This window comes from Nymphalis io, chromosome 16 (assembly GCF_905147045.1).
Source record: "Nymphalis io chromosome 16, ilAglIoxx1.1, whole genome shotgun sequence".
NCBI lineage: Eukaryota > Metazoa > Arthropoda > Insecta > Lepidoptera > Nymphalidae > Nymphalis > Nymphalis io.
In genome coordinates this window covers 5,265,346-5,287,459 of record NC_065903.1, presented here as the reverse complement: position 1 = coordinate 5,287,459, position 22,114 = coordinate 5,265,346, and the positions used below count along the sequence as shown (strand labels likewise).

The 22,114-nt window shown below is 32.6% G+C and overlaps 1 protein-coding gene across 2 annotated transcripts in view; it reads left to right on the top strand.

Annotated features, from left to right (window-relative positions):
• The first annotated feature begins 290 nt into the window (after positions 1-290).
• Positions 291-22,114, top strand: part of LOC126774375 (zinc finger homeobox protein 3) — a 111,485-nt gene continuing 89,661 nt past the window's right edge. For both annotated transcript variants that reach the window (XM_050495868.1, XM_050495869.1), the window contains exon 1: positions 291-528. The gene's annotated coding sequence lies outside the window, so the exon portion shown is untranslated. The remainder of the gene's footprint in view (positions 529-22,114) is intronic.

The following is a 22,114-nucleotide window of genomic DNA, read 5'->3' as shown; positions in this document are numbered from 1 at the left end:
AGCGGACGTAATCAACATTAAAGATTGGCGGGAGATGCGCCTCTCCCTCCCCCTCCCCGCACCGGGCTACCCCCGCGCTCCCCTCATTACTTATACAAAATACTTAAGACGCGCGTCGTCCCGCTCTCCGCGCGCTAATAGCTCGCGCCCACTCTATCGCCGTCCCGCTTCGCCCGCTAAGCGTAATTAAGCTCGCCTCGCCTCGCGCGGGCCCCGCCCCCTGTGAGGCACGGGGGGAGCGGAGCGAGCGGGGGGCCGCAGCGACCGGCCGCGCAGTGTGCCGGCGACCGTTGACAGTGTAGTGTCGCGCGTGTTCGGCCAACAATCGGAACGATACAAGCTATAAGCGACAACACCCTCAGTTCCTCATTAACAGTTCAGTGTTATCGTGCCCGAGTTCTCTGTGTTTTGACTGACCCCCAAGTGTTGTTTAAGTTTACATTCAAATATTGGACAAGTGCTATTAGTGACAGCGCGTGATATGCCGCAAATACGTGCTTAGCGGCGTTCTGCGGGCGATGCTCACAGGTTATTATTTACGTTTTATAATTTCATAAGGGACTTCCACTTTACATAAAACTTATATTCTTAGTGTGTGGACTACGTGTAATGGTCTCTTTTATTTGCTTTCAATTTTCAGACAATTTCGAAAATTTGTTTGAATAAAGTACATTGTTTATCTCTTCTTATAAGAAAATTTTGAGACAGAAAAGCTTTTACGATTCTTATTATCTTATTAAATAGTAGCCAATAGATTTATTGACTTATATTTTTAAGAGATTATATGAATTTAAAAGTAAAATTTTCGATCAAGATGTAAGTTGCATATGCTTAGTTGCATATTTTTTCAACAGTCAGAATAGTGAAAAAATACAAGTGTTGAGAATGTACTGATAAGAAAATCGTCTATGTAGAAAACAAAAACATGTCTAAATCCATTTTCATATATTTTAAGACATCGTTCTGAGAAATTTACATTAAAATATTGAAATAAACATGCAATATAAATAAAGGCCTGCCATTGTATTTTTACCAAAAATATTGAAAGGATTATTTCATGAATATTTTCCTTTGTTTGTGTATTAAAGACAATGTTTTGTCATTTCGCAAATCATTAATTTCCGTCGCACTATTTTGAAAGTCATAATTTTACAGACTTTAAAAACGAATAGATTTTATTTAAATAAGAAACATTATGATATATCTTAACAAACTTGATAGAAATATTATTTTAATAAAATTTTACATACTTAAATTCGAAACATAAAAAATCTAATTGTATAGAAAAGTTTAAAAACAAAATTCCGGAAAAACAAATATTTCAGATGGTATTTTTATAATCTGTATCTAAAAATAACCAATGGAAGCGTATATAAAGAGTGCTTCAAACATCCGTACATACTACGTACATTTATAAAATCTTATAGTTCTTGAAAATTAGGTACTTGCCATAGTAAAAAAAAAAAATCTATAATATTATATTAAAAATATTATCAAAAACTTATATAAACGATGTAAAAAAATAATGCAAAAAAAAAAAAAAACGATTCTAATATTAAAATTCCACTTAAAAAATACAATAAATTCTGATTACACATAACAATTCTTATTGGAATTTTCTTTCTTATTATTATTTAACTTCTGTAAAATTATAATCGGCAATATTAACGAAATGAAACAAGGCACCTTAATAAAAATTGTTTGAATATTATTATGTTTATTAAAATTAAAGCTTAGTAGTGCTACCAGTTCTATTAATCTTGGATTTAGCAAATAAATGTTGGTGATAAAGTATTAACTATTAAGACAATATTATGTAAATAAATATAAATTATTATGGAAATAAAAATATATTCTCATTTTTAACAAATTTACAGATACTTTTAATTCTTACAAGACATATCAGAAATTTCGTCCAATAGAAAAATATATATATTTATCTGTATTATCTATGAGTATAACATACGAAGGTATGATTGATATTCGAAACATAATTTTTATTATATGTTAGTCATTATTTATGAAATAACAGTTTCAAAAAGTGTGCGTATTTTTCTCATGTATAGAACATTAGATGCACTCTAGTAAATTGCGAAAAATTTAATAATTTTTTTTTAATTTGTGTACTCGGAATAAATACTTCAGACCCATAATTTTGTAACCTTAGTTATTATTAATGGAAGTTAACACATTTGGGATACTAATTAAGAGAGCAAGAAAAAAAAAATTTTTAAAATGGTAGAAATTAAAATATTACCTCAAAATAAACAACGATCAAAACTTACAAGTAAATCTATTTAAAGTATTGAATATTTTATGTTGATTTTAGTTCTCCTAGATTTTTCTAAGAACGTACCTAATTACGTTAACGTACTAAATTTTGAATTAATGTATAAAAATACATGTAACTCAGTCATGTTTTAAAATTAGAAAATTAAGAAAACTCTGAAATAAAAGTATATAATCGGATTACGATTACGCTTACTTAAAAACAAACGTTGCGCGCGCGCCGCATTCTCTCGCAACGGGGCGGCCATCTTGCAAGATCGTTTCGATCCATCCAGATATCCCAGACGATATTCGGGACAGATATAGTCATTAATCAAAACGACCTTAGATCGATATCAGTGATCAAACAATATTTAATTTATTACAGAGCGCATTCGTATAATTGATAAAGGTGCGTAGGCGCATGAGGTCGGTGCGAATAACATAACAATGGCGCCACCGTCGGTATGGAAATCGATTTAGTTTGCATATTGTTTTGTTACGAATAGAGAGCACGTTGAATATTATAAACATTGAATTGTTACGGATGAAAGAGACCAATAGCTTACATAATATATTAAAAGTTATGTGTCAAGTGGGAGTCCCATGTATTAATGATATATTTTTATTACACTAAAATGTATTTTAGATAAATTTTATTTTAGCACTTAAAATAACTTGAAACAAAGCAATCTTTTTAAGACATTTTTTGTTGAAATAAAATCATCATAATGTTGCAATATAAACTTTTTTTATTGTACCTGCTTGGTATCTATAGACAAATTACTTATTTTGTTTGAATATATTGTCTTAATAAATGTTTTGAATACCATCATCGTGATAAGCAGTAAATACAACACTTGCAATGTATGATTTATCACAAGATAAATTATGGAACTATATAACTATGTATGTATGTAACATACATATTCGATGAAATATATTTGTAAGTTAATTTCAAAAATAATCACTTCGACGGAAAAATTTTGAATTACGGTACATTTAAACGAGTCCTTGCTTTATTTTTTACCCTGTTTTCTCATTGAGTAATCGTTTTTTCATTTAAAAAAATATGTTATAGTTACTTTCTTTTTATTGTATAAAATGACATTGAAAAAAATATAACAATATTTTTGTCTTTCACGTGACATCTTGACCGCGACGTCTGTTGCCATCTGTCGGGCGGTAGTGGAACTAGCTTTATCGGCCTGGGAAATGCGCTACAGACACTTCAAAGATAAGGGCCATCGTGACGGCTCGTTGAGATGGACCGAAAATAGGGAGATAACACTTTTTAGTATAAGTATATTTGTTTTTGAAAGTAGGTACTTACTTGATAAATTTAAAACTGGTATTTTGCTAATAATAAGTTTAATAATTTTAAAGTTTTGTTAGTACTATCTACTTAATATGTAAGGAGTTAAATAAAAAACATGTATTTGTAATTTATACTATTTATTTAAAATCCAATTTTAATTTAAGATACATAAGCGTAAGTAGTTTGTTTATGAATCAGTTTTTATTATGTTAATGTAACCTCATAATCAATACAATCTCTGACAGGCAGTAGATCATCTATGTTTGATAAAATTTGCAGTTTCCACGCCTAACCATAAATTCAGTATAAATAGGCTGCTTAAATTGTCTGCCCGATAATACCTTCAAGTCACCGACCTGAGGACGTCGGCATTTCGCCTAGATACATAGTATTACACGCACCCACAATAGCGCTCGCAGATTCAACAGATCCAGATAGAAACCTCTGAAACTTGTAAACATAATGTTCTACAAGTTTACATAACAGGATGAGGTCGGATCTGAGGTTGGCCGTACAATACGAGTGTAACCGACTGAATGGTCCGTGAACGGATTCCAAATTTGAATTCATGATGTAAACATGTTACCGAAAACCGTTGGCGCGTGTGACCCGTTAAAAATTAAAAAAAAAAACGCGCGTTCTATTACAGTTGCCGCGTTTTCCAAATTTAAACGCGAGATCATAAATTTTCGTCCCACAACGGTCGTGATCGGTACGCAAATGTCAACAAACATGGCTGTCGAACAAATCGATTATCGAAATTTCAACGCCGCATTCTGACGAAGACATTTACGAAATATAACTTTTTGTATGATATTTTCTAAATTGTTTATTATATTTAATAAATAAAAACGAATGAATTGGTACAATTTATTATTCACTAGATGTTGCTAAGAGCTCATAGCAACTGTGAGCATTTATTGAAATCAATTGTCGAGGTATAAGAATTTGTTAGGAGATAATAATTCTAACGGTTCTTACGACGAAATGTCCAATTTATTATTTATATTGTGCAGACCAACCGTTGTGTATTCAAGTTATTACGGTGTCCACTTTCTGGTTCCATTTTCTCGTTTAGCGCAATTTATCTGTGCCCGGTGACATCAATAAATTTTTCGTTTTCGTACGTGCTTATATGGGTATGATAATTTGTTTCCGGTGTATGCGGCGCGTGCGCATGCCACGACAAACTATTACATTCATGGCGTTAGCACGATTTGCATTTGAAATATTTCGTATGGCTCGCGCCTAGGACTCACAATGGCGGAGAGGCGTCTCGTCAGTTAATGCCCTATGCCATATCAAATTTCGTGGTTTATTTTTCAGACTCGTGCCTCGGGTAGAAGGTTTCTTTTGTAGGAATGTGCGATAATGGGGCACATTTCGTGACACACGTGTCCGTAGAATGGAGCCTTACGGTGTGTAAGGAGTCGTTCGACTAGGGCCTTTGTAAGTGATGATTATGTGCTCCACTTAACTGGTTACGAATAATAAATTTCTTTATCTAACAACAAGTAAGTACATTGCTTTGTAAAAGTTTATTTAAAACTATTTATATATATTATATTTTTTGTACAGGTATTAAACAAATATTTATAACAGAAGTTTATTTGCTATTGCGAATTATTTGATAATATTTAAAAACATCAAATGTAAATATAATAAAAATATCTCTAATATATTGGTATGTATGAGTTTCTTTTTACAATAATAAAAATTGGTTAAAGATATAATTTTGTATACTACTTAATTGATGTATGTCCATATTAATCGTTTTAAAATAATTAATATGTAGTAGTAAAAATAATGATTTCTTTTTAATAACAGAATTTCATTATTATCGAATCTTGTTCAAAATCTGCCGAAATACGTTAATTAAGCGAAATGAATCTGACAGCATTTCTCGATGTGACGTAAAGGTAGAGATGCTTTTGTTTTATTGAATAATTGCCGCGAGGTGTTTCGACGAGACGAACTGGTTCCTCCAAGGCCAGCCGTCGAACTTGCCGAGCGATGCCACTATTCTGTTAGCCGATCGATTTCGACTCGAACGATTGGCTAAAATTGCTCCGACACACTTATCAATACGCGAGACATGTCATTCAACATCCTTATTCTGGATAACCAGGATACAAAAACGATTTAAACGACCTCGTTTGGCAATCGATAACAAAAAACATACAAGATCATTGAAACTACTAAAAGTAAAAGCAAGACGAACGAGACGAGATCGTAAATTTAAAATTATCCCGAACTATTACCAATTTATCGGCTAGCTCAGTTTAGGTGGCGTAAAATAAATTTATGGATCCGAAACGGCTCCACGTATCTTAAATAATAAGTTTGGTTATTGAAATCGCCCGAGGCGAATCGGAATGGCGTGCGGGGCTGCACAGCCAGTGCTTCTCATTTCGCGTTGACACCGCGCTAACTTTGACGCCTCTGTGCAATTACATACTATGTTTATCTTTAGAGCCTTAAAACTCGCTCTATAGTTATTTATTTTCTCTGTTGGTTTAGAATAATATTGATTCGAATGTATGTATAGTCAGCTTGATGAAATATCATGTTTTTTAATGATTTATGGCTTAGATAACATGCTCAGAAAATGTATGAGAATTTTTAATAAAAACTCGTTGGATAAAATGTAGTACAAAAATACTTTGAAATTGACTAATAAGAAAACTAAACATGTTTGTATTTTGGTAAAAAGGAATTCACCAATATCATATAATACCCACCTACAGCTGTTTACTAAATTTTTATTTAAAATAATTTATCTATTATAAACAACAAAGCTCCGGGTAGGCAATTAAAAAAATACATCAATATTTATATAATACAACATTATACACCAGACCTAAACCATGCATTTTTTAATAATAAGTAAAAAAAAAACAAATGACACACACATAAATTTGTAAACTTTAATATAAGATAAGACATAATCCCTACTATATTGCTGATACCAGTTGATAAACATCAGTATATTTGTTATTACAAGTAATGTAAAGTGCTAATTGCATTTTAATCCTATTTGATTGTTTTCTATATAATTAAAGATTTTTTAATTTTTTTTTTTATAGGAATGTGGACGAGCATATGGGCCACCTGATGGTAAGTGGTCATCAAACGCCCTTAGACATTGGCATTGTAAGAAATGTCAACCATCGCTTATAGCCAATGCGCCACCAACCTTGGGAACCAAGATATTATGTGCCTTGAGCCTGTAATTACACTGGCTCACTCACCCTTCAAACCGGAACACAACAATATCAAGTATTGCTGTTTTGCGGTATAATATCTGATGAGTGGGTGGTACCTACCCAGACGAGCTTGCACAAAGCCCTACCACCAGTAATTATATTTGTATTATTTTGTAACTATTATTCTATATAATTAGAGATAAGAACATATTAAATTATTTAATAGTGGGGCAGATATAGACCAGACGGCTTCAAAATAACCTTTTAATAACGCAACCAATAATGATATATTCAACAACAATTTTAAGTTATTTTATTTGTACTTTATATAGAAACAACGAAGATAAAAAACGTCTAACATTTTTTTTATGAATTAAATATTTAAGTATAAAAAGCTTCATCGATTTTGAATCGAACTGACTTTTCACCCTCATTCAATTACAAAATTTTACTCATCCACACTAACAGAAGTTAAATAAAAGCTTGTTTGCACTTCTGTTAAATTACCTCAGCAGTCGGTTAAATAATGTAATGCAATCGTTACAGTGTGTGAAAACTTTCAATGTATAAAACAAATATGTATATAGTAAAGTCCCCAAATAAAAGCAGATTAGCCAAGTGGTCACATTGTCAAAGCACTTCAGTGCTGTAATAGCGGAGCTATCTCCCAATAATTAGTGATAGTCGATAAGTCCCAAAAACGTTATCAACAATATTTGCTATTAAATAATCGATACCACCGCTCTGTTGGTACTCGATAAGCGGTCATTGCTTGTTACAATTATTGTTAGATACTAAAACTATGAGTAAAAATTACTTTATTTTTATTGTAGGAATGTAGATCATATGGATCTATTAAATTGATTTTGAAGTGGGCCGAACAAACAGAAATTTAAACACTCCTCAACACTTCTTACACCATCAATGCTATGCTAACCATGGATCTTAGATGTTATGTCCCCTGTGCATATAATTACACTGGCTCACTCACAATTGAAACCGAATACAAGACAAATGATATTGTTCGTTATTTCATGTTTGGCTGTAGCGTAACTGTATAACATATTAGTACCTGAAATTAATCCGTACTAATAATTACAGTGGGTATTGCTTACGTATAAATGTTTACCTCGATTTCGATATGCGAACGATCTGAGCAAAGTGCTGGAAAGCGTAAATAATAGTAAATTCCACATTTAAAAACATTATTTAAAATATTTAATTAAATTCCAAAGTATGTTACTTAATGTGTTGACGGTAATTTATAAATTTTATTTACTTGTACTGATGCGAGCGTTAATAATGTCAAAAACGCAGAAACGAAAATAGATAAGTTATTTTTTTTATTCATAAAAGCATCTGTTACAGCTCTATTATGGGTAGTGAGAAGACAAAAACTCGAAATTAGCAGCTCAATTTCATTGTTTATGATAATATTGTCCATATAAGCCGTCTTCAACGAGTACAGAGACGCACGCAATGAATTTGCGGTACAGGCATTGTGCGTAAATGCGTCCCTCGATTGCGCGCGAATAATTTTATTATGCATGCACAATGTCAATATAATTAAGTTTTGATAGCAGATGTGGTCGAGTTTTTAAAAGCCAGTTCTTAATAATTCATTGTAAGACTATGATGTAGCGTCGTCAGCTCTACAATATATCGAGGCGTCGAAAACTCGCCGTATTTTAATAGTCGATCGATATGAAGATTGACAATTTCTTAAGCCACATTGTTCTGTAATTAATAGAAGTTGACGTCATCGGTATATCGCCGTAATAAATGAAGATGGCGGGTTATAATATTTTATAACACAATTAATTCATAAAATAAACAAGTAATCAGCTTAATTTGCGACACGTATCTTATAAATATCGTTCGGAATTTTCGTTTTTTATTGATAATTAATATTGGTGGCAATTAATAGTTAAGGCTTATAATTACAGCTAATTGTAAATAACATTGGATTAGTTCGCTTCGGCATGTTTAGTAGTCGTTATCTTTATCTTAGTTTATGGTTTAATTACACGTTAATATTGGGGCTCGTTGTATCGTATCGGTGTGGAGGTGTAAAATTGAATACGACTCTATATTTTAAACTAATAAATGTTGGCCGTGAAAACTGATCGTTTTAACGTTCCGTTGCTAAACGAGTGTCTCGCTAAATAATCGATGGGATTATAATCAACGATCTTCATTAGGATTTGTGCAAAACTAATTTCAATCGGTCGATCGGTTTAAGTATTTCTCAAAGTTTATAAGGTAACCTAAAGTTACTTTTTATGGCGCAATATCCCGAAATAAATGCAAAAAATGTTGCACATGTCCTCAGACCGCCGAGAGGTAATCCTCCATCCTACAATAAGCTCGCGGCTGCCATTGTTCAGGGATGGCGAAGCTTTAAAAATTACCTTAAGACAATAGCACCCTGGGGCTGAAACTGCCGCGAAATATATTCACATGATAATTATTTTCAAAAGTGCACGCCTCAAACGCTTCTTGACTGGAACAGGTGTGGTTTTAATAGCCATTAAAATGTCCGTAACTTTTTAATACCAACATACTAACGATTTCGAATCGGTACAGCCAATATTTGAACGGATTACATTAAAATATTTCGACGGTCTCATTCACTTCGATATTGCGTTCTGAATTAAGTATTGCTGCACTCGCCAAAATGTATGTTGATTCGACTGTTAACATTACGATAATGTACATCTTACAACTTTTCTTAATTTAATTTGTATCGAAGCGTGAAAAAAAAACTACTTTAAAACACTTTACCTCGTTAATATCATCGCAAATTTTTACGATAAAACCAACTGCCATTTAAAATATACACAACCGAAATTCAACGCAATCGATATTTGACAGTTAACCTTTGACAATTACGACAAAGAAGATGTCATTTTTTAAAATAATTCTAATTTCGAATGTCATTCTATATTAAAATGAAAGTATTTTTTTAATCAGCCCCGTCTTTTGTTCCATAGTAAAGAGTACTCGAAACGTGTTCGTTAAGCGTATTTTAATAACATTTTCGGTCGCAGAGCCACGTAATTACTGTTTATATCATCAACACTCGCCCCAACACAATTAAGTTAGTTTTTTGGGAATGCGCGACAATCACGTTTTGATTACGGTCTTAAGAAATGTGGACACAAAGATTTCTCTCGCAATGTAATAAAGCATTGTAATTTGCGACTTTTAATTAATGATTTATAGAGATTTATAATTGAAGTATAAATTGCATACAAAAATAAACAGAAGAGTTAACGCAACTATACAAATTTACACAAGAGTTGATTACGCATAGATTTCGAATACAAAAAAAAAAGTTGCTTTTCATCTTAAATGACTGCGTCAGTCAGTCGGACATCGCTATTAAATCTAATAATGAAATTAAAACTCGATATGTCCACGTTATTACAACGTATAACAACTCGAATCTTTATTTACTAATGCTCGTTTGTACAACAATTTTGTTTTCCGTCACATTTAGCCGTTACGTAATTGGTGTTGAAAAAACATAATTTCGTGTCCCACGAAAATGTCCACATGGAGATCGTATCGTGTGAACTCAACTTTATATTAATTGTGTATGATCGGGCCTTTGTTACGAAAGAACATTTAATTTTCATGAATTTTCCCACTGACGTCCGTAGGAATGTAAATAAACGGGGATCACAGAAAGACAAATTAATATTAGTGTGTAGTCATACTTGTAACCTTTATTAGGTGTATCGGTAACACTAAATCCATTAAATTTCAGCCACTCAAATGTCGACTTTATTGTTCAAAATATTAGGTATATAATAAATTAATTCAAAACTTTAAGCCGCTTAATTAATATGATATACCAATCAAAAGATTAATTAGTTCTGTCCATGCAACACTTAACCGCTATCAATCTAATAATTAATCTATATAAACAAAATCAATTTAAAACTAGTTTCTGATTCTAAAGTGGATCTGTGACGCCAGCTATAACTCTAAGTAGATTTATAGAGATTATAATCTTACTAATGATGAACATATTTCCAATATTTCGATTTATAGTGAAAATAAATTAGCGTAAATTTTTAATTAAACTGCCATTCAATGCGAGGTCGGAGAAGCCAATACTGCTTGCCATAGCCGAGGTAACAAATATAATAAGGATAAGAATCGAAAATATTTATATATGTATATTCATATTTTATCGATACTTATTAAAGGCCGGCTACCACTCGCGTCGTGAGGTGAGAACGATGGCGCCCCCTGCTGGGAGCGTTCAGAGCGAGACGGGAACAAACCGAAAGGAATTCAAAATGAAGTTATGACCCTACGTTATTTTTTTATCACGTTTTATTCTTTATTACATTTTTGTACATATATTGTGTATATAAAAGTCACATTTATTTTAAATGCGCTTATCAAAAGTCGATGTTAAATTTTTACCAAGCTACATTAATAACAGTAGCGGAGCGGTCGTGTGAATCTGACGCCGGCAAACATGTTGGCCACTACGCCATTAGCTCGCGAGTTGTTCAAATATCGAGTAAATGTTTGCAGTCGCCGTGTAAATATCGACAACAGAGTTTGCGTTACGCATCACTAGCGCGTGTTTGTCGATGCTCGTGTGGTACACGGGAGCAGGCGTAAAGGGTTGCCCACTCGAAGAAATCATGACGATAAATATCCTCGTTTACCTTGTTACGTTAACAAATAATGTCGAGTGCAAGTTCATTTGAGTAAGCTCTCGCGATGCGTTGACTTTTCTGCAGTAGCTAAATTACACTTCATTTACAGAACTCACGATGTCATCTATCATTTAAATGTTAACTCGTTCGAATTTAAAACTAAAATAATTGTCTCATTTTCTTTTGTTTTTCAATTGTCGCAGCGAAATAAAAACAAAACTATCCTGAAAATAATAAATTTATTTTCAATAAGTCATGAAACGAATTTACACGAACGTATTTACAGATTGTATTATTTCGAAAAATAATTGAACTTTGAATATATAAATTGATTTTTCGTGATTCGAATCATATTCCTTTTCAAACTTCAAGTAAGTCGAATAAATAATTCATAAGTTCGGTTATTGTTTCCAAAAGTAAACGTTGTTTTATGCAGAGGTCGAGATAAAAAAAATGTATTAACTATTATGTCACTTGTCTAATAGGTTTAATATTTAAATGTGAATCGTGTTTGGCTTTAATGTATTTAATCAATCATAAGACACGATTAATTACCTAGATATGTCCGTCGTTTCGATTGTTACTAGCATTCGAGCTGTGGTTATAACAAGATCTATTGTCCACTTCTAAGTAATCAAAAGTTCAAGGTTCGGTATTAAGATGCTTATTAATTAGTCATGTTTAAATAAACGGCGGCTTAACAAATACGTGGCACGAATTATTTCTATTGCATTTGAATGTTGTCACGATTTCTTAATTAATTTTGATTATATTAATTGAAGAAATTGTAAATAATTCGTTTTATATAAATTTGTATCGCTCATAGAGTTGCACATATTGGATACATTAAAACCAAACCATCTTATGTACGTTTTATATATATTTATAAGTAACAGCTCCGCGCGGTTACATCTGCGTTCAACGTTACTGCTGGTTTATGGTGTATTTTATAAAACCTTTTTTAAATAATGAGCTAAGTAAAAATAAAACTGGACGTCATTTCGAACAAAATCAGCAGCTTTATAGATAGAGAGAACGCAAAAGTATGTGATAAACTCATCTTATTGACAGTGGCAATAAAGAACATAAGCAACTCCTTAATTTAATGCGCTGCTCAACATGGAATACAGGATGTTACATCCCTTGTGACTTCTAAACCATAGACTATGCATTACGTACAATGTACATACATATGTATATTGTCGAAACAAATAATATCTTCGTTACAATAATTTTAATCGAAGCTTATATTCCAGTAGGAAACATAATTGATTTGTTTTTTTTTTTTTAATTAAAAATAATAAAAATACAGATTAAATATTAATAATTGATACAGCAACTGTAATCTCGTAGGAAATTAATTAAAAGACTTCCATTGAAATCACTACGAGCGCATCAGAATGTGCGATGTAAGTGGGGCGCAGACTGGAGACAAGCCTTAATTCACGAATAATTTGATGCAAAGAGGCTTGAAACTACTGTATTGTGTTTATTTAGGGAGTATTTTAGACTTTAGATACGTCTTTATTAATGTCTGAAACTATCTAACTAACTGATCTAATTCTTTTGACATACGCTATTTTAAATGTTAATATGTCTGTGATATTAAAATATTCGTGTGACACTTGTATAATAAGACTTTTGACATAAATCATAAGAAAAAAAAAAGACTAAACACTGAATTTAAATAATAAAAATACATGTTAAATTACTATACACGAAATCATTAAGATCATAACATGACGTTTACACGCTGTCAAGGTACAGTTAACCCAATTATATTATCAATTCTGTTTTGTTTGTCTAATGTCTACACCGTCCTAACGGTGTGAGATAGACTACCGGTTTTACACCATGGATTTCTCATTACTGCGTTACCATCTCATTTGTCAAAACTATTGATTCACCGGCTCACAGTTCCGCTTTGATGGTTATTTTATATTGTAATTCATTCAGGAAACAGTTTTTCAATAGTCGGCTTTTTAATTAATTAATCTAAAAATATTATATAATAGCCATAAATAGTGGTACATTAATGTTATCTTTTATCGTTTATTTAAAATATTTATATAGTCTATGAAAAAAATTAGTAACATCAAGAAAAACACCTAATACATATGTATTATACACATGTATGTCCACCGACTGTGTATCTAAAACTTGTGCTTAAAAAGGAAAGACCTTATCCCAGCTGTGGGACATTTACTTTACTTTATACATTTATTATTGCCGTGTTTATTATATAGCTGTGACATTAGCATCTCGTGGTAAGTAATCATACAATAGATCGTTTTAAATCTTCTAAGAAATTACGTCAGACGTTCCTTTCGGTGAGGAAAAATAATGTTTTTAGAATTTTATTTTTCGTATTTACTTAAGTCCATTTAATACTTATATAAGTTTGTTAACATCGAACATCATCCATTCATGTTTCTTACCTATTTCATTGATAAAATTATACCTAAACAACCCAAAGACGCAAGGAAAACGGAACCTAACATTTTCACTTAATCTTAATTATAAAAATAAACCTTATTTTGATAAGGATAAAGAGTAATTTGCAATAAATTGATAACTGAGCTATGCACATGTTATATCCAGTGTGACTCAATGTAGGTCGCTATAGATTATCAGACGTCGTTGGTGGTTCTTGCTACCGGTTTTACGCCCAAACCGTCCCCGTATTATCAAAACACGAAACTCCCGTGTCAAAACACTTAAAGATCAAACAAAATAAATGTAAACAAATTAAGTTACAGCCATTTCATGGTCTGATAAAATGCTGTATTATTATTTGACAGTGTTTAATATTCACAATTTATTTCAAATCCCAAAACAATATTTTAAACATTTTGTACATTTGCTTAATATTACAGTATTAATAATGTTTAAAGTTAAATTCATTGAGTTTATCTTTTATATATACATATAAGTCGAGATGGCCCAGTGGTAAGAACGCGTGAATCTTAACCGATGAACGTGGGTTCAAACCCGGGCAAACACCTCTGAATTTACATGTGCTTAATTTTTGTTCATAATTCATCTCGTGCTTTTCGGTTAAGGAAAACGTCGTGAGGAAACCTGCATGTGTCTAATTTCATCGAAATTCTGCCACATGTGTATTCTACCAACCCGCACTGGAGCAGCGTGGTGGAATAAGCTCCAAACCTTCTCAAAAAAGGGAGAGGAGGCTTTAGCCCACCAGTGGGACATTTACAGGCTGTTACTGTATATACATATATCTAAGTATACATAATGCACATTATGGATATATATGAAGCATAAGGTTACCTTTGTAAACAAACTATTATTCAGAAGACACGTGTTATTATGAATAATTACCATTTACATAGATTTTATGAGTACCTTCTGTTGATAACGTCACAAACAGCTATTAAGAAACCGTTATTCTAATTCTAACATAAAATCTCAAGCTGTATAACATATAATATAACATTAAATGTAAATAATAAATATCAGTTTGTCATATCTTATTTCGTTTAATATTAAAACATTGCTTTGATCGATACTTAGTAATAAATCAATACATACGTCACGTACTTCAATACACTGCTTTGATTATAAGACAATGAAATGGTCACTTAAGTATGACATAATTGTTCCGTCGATTTATATAGCATTTCAATTATAATTTAGACAATAAAATGATAAAAACAACTGCTATTTATTATGTAGATGCGGATTTAAAATCCGGTAGCCATCGTACCGCGGTGATCATCAATTCAAACATTTAAATTCGTCCGACGGAAATATCACGCAGAGATAAATTATTTACGATCTTAAAAACACTTAGAAATATCAAAATCCATTTCCATTCATAAGTCAAAACGGAATACGGAGTCTATAACTCGCAAGCGTTGCTCATAAAACCAGTTTAGATTTTGATAATTTTATTAACGATCGAATGCACGGTGCGGGCGCGCCGAGCCAGGGACCCCTGAAGTCTCATATATTACGGCATTAACACAAATTATACAAGTTTAAAGCCACAACATAGAACGCGTGGGTGGGTGTCTTAATGTTAAAATGTGTCGTCTGTAATTATTACGACTCGGAGAACTTTAATGTCTTCGAAATATCGCCTTCTTTATTACAATAGAATCTTCACTAAACTGGATATATTGTATCTATTATTGTATCACAACACATTTGTTTAATGTCGATAATATACGACGTCCTCGGAATGCGATCTCGGTTATTTTATTATTCGTTCTAGTTTGAGAATAAATAATGCGACGATACGCACCACAGCTTTAGAACGCTCTGTAATTATTGTAGTCCATTCACTTTACGTCATTACGTGGTCTCCTACATCTTCTTTTATGTCAACCCATATTTGTAACACTGTCGCTGGAACTCTGTAGCGTAAATAATTTCTCCAACAGTCCCCACATTCATTAAATGCACATTGTCTCGAAGAGATTTTAATAGCGCTACCTTCGAAATAACGACCTTTACGTAATTACGTAAATTAATTCTATTTTCATGTTATATATACGTTGACCGAACAAAGTCTGACTAATTACAAACACGACGTTACCTTGATAGTAATGTGTTAAACCGTACATCACAATTAGGTAAACACAATACGTACCAAGCACCATTTGTATCCACTTACATAACAATATCAACAAGTAATCTGCTGATCATCAGTCGCTTTGATCTTTAGAAATGTTAATTCTTCAAATTCTTAACACAAACACACGAGAAACTAAGGCTGTTTATTGCTACATAGCGAATCAATTGAACAAACTGCTTTCGGGCACTAATAAGAAGAAAACGATCCATTCGTTGCGTCAGAAGGTAGATTAATTAAACTTCTTACGACCAACTATACGTTATTCCATTTAAGTCTCGGCGGAGTAAAGTACTTTAATTAGTAGTTTTCCATTTATCGGACACCTGGTAAAAGCTATTTGACTTATTAGCTGACTGACGTCTATCGTAATATTCTTTTCGAACAAATAGAAACCTTAAGTTGTACTAATACAGCACAAATTAGCGGAGCTCTGTTAATTTTCTTGCTCGTTTTTATTATTAAGACAAGTACAGTTTTCAGAGCGATCCCATTGGTTGGCATAATGTTAACGCGACAATCACGAACTTAGCATTTTCATAGAGTTATAGTCATAATTTGATAGTTTTACGTGGTTGTCAGTGTAAGTTTTAAATATTACTTGCACTCACACATTGAAGATTATGGAATACTAGTCGAAGAAATGCATGGAATATAATTACGAAATTTTAAAATAATATCCGAAAAAAAAACTAAGTTAATAAATATTTATCTATATTAATAAAAACCGAATAACACTATGCCTATCCAAATGTCCCGTTTAATCTTATGAATTCTCTGAATATTTTGTTCAATTAACAAACTAAATGGATCATCATCATTCATATTTGACGGGACAGGTCCGAATATTTCGTTCATTACTTGCTTTTGTAGATATCAATAATTCACTAAAAATATTATAATTTATTGATACATTATGAATGAATACATATTAAAACTTTTATATAAGTGCCAGTTAAATCTAAATAAAAAAATGCATATTGTCATTCGAATAACGTAACTGCTGTTAGAGGAGTTTCGACGTAGTAGTAGAACAAATGTTACAACCTTTTCGAAAGATAGAATAAACTTTTTTTTTAACGAATAAACGATTTTATAGCCCGTGTCATCGGGATGATGTAAGGAATCTAACGATACCTCATACACCCTAAGCTCTTTAGGCATTTAAAAGTTATGGTGGAATAAATAAACTCACATACATACATGAACTCTGAAAACGTTACACTCAGCCGTATAAAAATAATATTCTATGACATTTCCATAATATTTCCATGTATATAATAATAAATAACATGAGAGTTAAATAGGATTTATCTCTCAGAGGATTAAAAAAATATAGTAAAAAAAATGTATAGTAGGAATACCTCTTTTTAAATCACTAACTATTTTTCAAGCAGCGATTAAACATTCAAGTAGCATGATGTCTGGACAAAGTTTTTGTGTCATTCTAATGTTGATAATTACATTTTGGAGAGGAGGCACGTTTTCACCTTATAAGTGTTACACGAAGCATTGACATTTTTGTCGGTGGCAACAACAATTAGCATGTGTTAATGTAACGAATTTCAATTACCGGTACATTTTAAAGCAAATAATGTTATACGTTTTTCTATTTCAAAAGACATCCGAAGAAAACAAGTTTCGTTTGAAATTTTGGGAAATTGTCTTACGCAACAACAATTATTTACTTTAATTTATTGCTCTTAAATGTCTTACCGATAAGTCAAAGTTGAAACTGACGCTGACTGGTGACAATTGCTACTGGGTTTTTCGACTGGATAAGACTTGGTATCCTTTTTTAAATCCACACTTGAGATAGAGATAGTAATACTTCAGCTAGATGGTAAAGTTTTAACAGGTTAGTTTGGTCATATACCAGACACAGTTAATCTATCGACAAACAGTCTTATATTGATGCCAATGATATAGCACAACAAAGACAACCCATACAAACGGCGATCATGTGGCGTCTTTACAAATGTATGCACAATGTTTTCAGTAAAATGTGGTACATATATATTTTAAATTATTTTAGAAATTATGTACTTATAATATATATCATAATACATATCATCGTTTTCACTGTCTATTTTATATCTTATTACTATTATATCATCGTTTTCACTGTATTTTTTTTGTATGAATAAAACTAAGTAAAGTACGTAAAAATATTTAAAAATGAAATGTCACGATTTTAGTGCTTATGGATAAACTCACCCATTGAATCATGTAAAATAAGCGGCAACGGTAAAAATAATTACGCGTTAGTGTCAAATCAAGACGCTCACGACTTTTATGAGCCGAAAATAAAAATACGTAAAAAATGATTCGTGATTCAAATACTAAAAACTCATTGAGAAAATAAACGAAATAATAAACTGACATAGTCAACCAGAAACTCAATCACAACTTATTTTTTATTAAACATTAAAAGTGTCGAATCGGAGATGAATAATTTTTGACCATTGGTTCCGACTTCAATAAAGATAATAGATTATTATTTTTTTATTAAAAAAAATAAAAACCTTTTATGGTACAAGTTTATCTTCCCTCTAAAGTATGAATTTTATCGATGCGTTTTTATCAAGTGCAGATTTTATTTAGTTTACATAAAAATCATGTTACATTTGAAAATAAATGCCATTTGCGACTTTCAGAGCGTTAAACCTTATTCGTTTGCATTGTAAAGAGATCGTAAGGAACCATAAATATTGCTTTATCTTACGTCCGGAACACCAAAAATGTGGGACGATTTCATTTCGGCATTACGAAGTACGACGTGACTCCGTAGGGCTGCCAGCCATGCATAGGTATCGGTTATGGCGACAAAAACTGATCTCATTTAGTTTCACCGGTATCAACAAATCGTGAAAGGTAATTTCATACTGCATTTTCCGTTTGCCACGCCTTTACAAGTAGTTTACCCATTCGAGTGTTATTTTTCACTTCAATAAATAATGACATCGGTACGTACAATATTTTTTATTAGTAGAATGAATTATGATATCAGCTTATACAACGCTATTTGACTATTGTCTCCTGTAATGTTTCTGATAGTGTTTTAAAGTTCAACAAATCTTGTATCAATTGGATCGCATTTAACTTTTTTCTTTATTAATTTATTTCAATGAGCTATGACGAGTCCAGCAGATGTTGCATTCAATAATCAACGCATTATGAAATATTCCAATTAGTTCCAAATGCAGTAAAAGTACACACATGTGACATTATCACTATTTTGTCTTATTGTTGTTCGAAAATATGAACCCACACAATTTGGGGAATTTGTTATAATCCGCGCAGTCACTATTGTTATGTCATTGTATAGTTGGCGGGGATGATAAACCTGAGGGGTGAAAATTTGATTGAAGCGAATAGCTATTTACTTTATTTCGAAAACTGATCGATCTTAAATATTCACAATAGACTTTTAGTATTATCGGCAGGGAAATGGGTTGTAACATTCGTGAAATGTGCTCGCATCGATGTAGTCATTAAGAGGTATTTTGAATAAACGAAGGTGCGGTAGAGTACAGGTGGATGATGCTTTAGGCTAAGAGTGGGATAGGAGTCGCTCAGGCCGCGGCGTGGTTCCGAAGAGCGGGCGAGTTATTAATAATCCGCATTCACGAGCCGCACGAGCGCGGCGAGCGACCGGCTTGCGACGACATTCCATCGCATTGTCCCGGCCCGCTCCGCCCGCGACACTTTTGTCTATTCAAAACGATAAATCACAGTCCGCTTCAATGTACGCATTATTTACCTCTAACGACGATCTCGTCGCGCTACATCGATTAATTAGTGTAACACTATAGATAAGATAGTGGGGAAAGCGATCGCTTTCAATTTCCTCTCGAGGGGCACTCGGCGTAAAGTACGCGTTAAGTGCGGACAATCGGAGATAAAACGTGCGAGACAAGACTTGCCCTTAATCCGGTGATCGAAGATTGCGAGAAAACGTTTTGTCGTGGGGTGGCACGGTCCAGTCGGTACAGTCGGTTTCATTGTTTGGGAGCTAGCTCCTAATTTGATTGCCACAGGCGGACGCGCGCATTTACGTGGGCGAACACTTGATATGTGGATATCTAATTAAGCCTACGAGATGCTAATAGGATACGGAATACTTCGTGACGAATGTATTTATTAATAGTACCTATCTTATCCATTATATTACTAATGTAATATCCCTGAATGATTGTGAGTCATACTATACATATATATTATATATTATTACAAATATGTACTTTAATAAAATCAAAATACTTTTTTCAACATTACACTTCCTATTGATAGTCAAACTAAAAACTACCACCGGTTCGGAAAAAAACACCTAGCCTATATAATATTATCTTTATTTAATAACACTAAATTAGAACTTCGTCATATTAAAATTCCGGATAAAATTATAGAATCATTTTTTGTAACCTCATACAAAATAGTAAACCTTATTAGATACTGATAGGTCGTCGCCACACGCGATGAAACTTACCCAGACGCAATGTCGTACTCGGTACGACGCGAGAGTTTAAATTGATTGTAATTTGAATGTGTTTTGAACAACTGTGATTGGAGTCAGAAATGTCTTCTGACTTTCATTAGACGTTTACATGGTCATTCCTCTTTGACCTCGCAAAGAGAGAGGATTTTTTGTCAACAGACTTTTGCAAACACAATACTATTATTGACTATATAAGGTATATTAGCAAGAATCGCCCAAGGCAAGTTACTTATCTATACCATCGGCCTGATTAATATGCTTATTAAATGATGTCGATGGCAAAAACCGAGGTCGACCAACCTGTAGGTTTAGGGAGTAATTAAATAAATGAACCTTATCCAGAGATTTGATCATCGCCTTTAATTATAACTTTTGGAATCAAGCGTTCACGAAAAGATGCTTGCAAATCTAAATGTGACACTAATATATACAAGATGAAATTAATGATTAAGTTACGCAATATCAAAAGAACTAAAAGTATGGAAATGAATGTCTATTTGTAACTGTAACAAATAGATGGGAAACCATTTGTGCTCCCGAAGTACGCTGTAGCCAAAACAAAACGATCTATTGAAGTCAAATACTATTGTTGGTGCTGAATGGTAATTGGAATTAGGGTCAAATCTTATTGATTAGCGAACAAAAATTTGTGAACAAATAGCATGGGAGAGTCTGGGATTGTCAGTAACAACATTAAACAACTTTGCATATCAATACCCATTTTAATATCGACACGCATCATTACATTTAATTACATTTCCTCAATATATGTATACTGTACTTATACTTACCGCCTGTACCTATGAGCCAGTATTCAATAATTACTTAGACTCGTTAAATATTTATAATGATCTATACGTTAGTTACATGTCAATTAATGTGCTGCAAATTGACGTAAAAAATTATCAACTAACAGTCCATGTTCACCATATATGAATAGCAGTGTTTAAACATCGACGTGTGCTTACCAAAAGCAGATACCATATTTTTTGCACTAATCAAATATAATTCACGTTTAATTGTAATTATCAAAAGTACATAATTCGATCTTTACTAATTTGGCTAGAATATCATTAGTAAATCAACATCGAATACATAACGTGTCGAGATGATGTTGAATGACATGAAAATTATCTTGGCCCAGTTTTCACATCCTCATGTTTTTAATAACCCTCTGACCATAATGTATCGACTAGGTCGGAATCAGTTGCCTAACACGGTCTGAGACTGCAATCCAATTATGTCAATTACAAAAACATCACAGATACACGTAATATTTCTGGAATATTACGTTAATTTTAATCCCTCTTTACTTAACACTAAAATCCGTGTTTCAGCTGTGCACTTTTGTCCCCAGCATAAATTTACCACCAACCGACGTTGGAATCTGTTCAAAAGTGTTAAATCGGTTAATATAATGATGATGGATGCCGTCCCGACCAAACAGCACACAGCGGGGGTGTTTTACCCCACTATACAAATAAAATATTTTTATTATTAACTAGTATTCTGTCCTTTTCTTACTCACAAAAGCGGCCAATGAAG